General features: G+C 43.0%; 1 non-coding gene across 1 annotated transcript; it reads right to left on the minus strand.

Annotated features, from left to right (window-relative positions):
• Positions 1–313: 313 nt before the first annotated feature.
• TRNAE-UUC (transfer RNA glutamic acid (anticodon UUC)) lies at positions 314–385 on the minus strand. The gene has a single exon. It is a non-coding gene; the product is annotated as a tRNA-Glu (tRNA).
• Positions 386–1,196: the final 811 nt, after the last annotated feature.

The following is a 1,196-nucleotide window of genomic DNA, read 5'->3' on the forward strand; positions in this document are numbered from 1 at the left end:
GAATTGGCAAGCTTACTTGCTTGCTTACTCCTGAATGCCTGGCGCACAGAAACTGTGTGAGATAATACAGGTGTACTGTGTTAAGTCACTGAGTTTTGGGACTGATTTGTTACGCAGCAACAGATGACAAGTACAGATTTTGGTACCTGGGAATACATGCTGCTATAACCCATCTATGGGAGTGGCTTTGGAAACTGTTGGTGGCAGAAAATGGAAGGGCTTTGAGGAAAGTGTTAGTGAAAAACTAATGTGCCTTGAATTAACAAACTATTTCTTTTTTTCCTTGAGTACCATGTGGTTTATAAGAACTTAGTTCCCCAACCAGGGATTGAACCCTGGCCCTGGCAGTGAAAGTGCCACGTCCTAACCATTGTACCATCAGGGAATTCCTTTGAACAGATGGTTAACAGAAGTCTGATGGATTCGGAGGAGGATGCTGATAAGGGCTTCCATGAAACCCAGGAAATGTTACTTGAAATTGAAAGAAAGGGGATCCTTGTTACGTAGTGACATAGGGAGTTTAGCAATGTTGTTGCCTACAGAAATGTGAGAAATAGGAATCATAGCTGCTGAATTGAGTGTTGAGGAATGTCCAGACAGTGTTGAAGGAGCCACCTGGTCTCTTGTTCCTTTTAGTAAAATGTGAGAAGAGAGAGATAAGCTAAAGGAAGGACTATAAAATAAGAAGGAACCAGACTATACAGTTTTGAAAGTTTTCAGGGTCTTTGGGTGGCAAATGATGCTAAAAGTAAGGAATGGGCTGTGCTGTGCTAAGTCGCTCAGTTGTGTCTGACTCTTTGCGACCCCATGGACTGTAGCCCGCCAGGCTCCTCTGTCCATGGGGATTCTCCAGGCAAGAATACTGGAGTGGGTTGCCATATGCTCCTCCAGGGGATCTTTCCAACCCAGGGATTGAACTGATATTTCCCACATTGCAGGTGGATTCTTTACTGTCTGAGCCACCAGGGAAGAAAAAATTAAGGAATAGACGAATATAAAATTTGAGGCAATTCTAGGAAAGCATGGTCTAAAGGTGATGTCCATATTATGGCCGTAAAATCTTTTGCAAAGACTTCAGAAATCCTAAAGTGGTACTTAAGAGAAATAGTAAGTACAGCAAAGTGAATCAGCTATACATATATCCCCTCTTTTTTGGATTTCCTTCCCGTTTAGGTCACCACGGAGCGCTGCGTAGA

This window comes from Budorcas taxicolor, chromosome 13 (genome assembly GCF_023091745.1).
Source record: "Budorcas taxicolor isolate Tak-1 chromosome 13, Takin1.1, whole genome shotgun sequence".
Lineage (NCBI taxonomy): Eukaryota > Metazoa > Chordata > Mammalia > Artiodactyla > Bovidae > Budorcas > Budorcas taxicolor.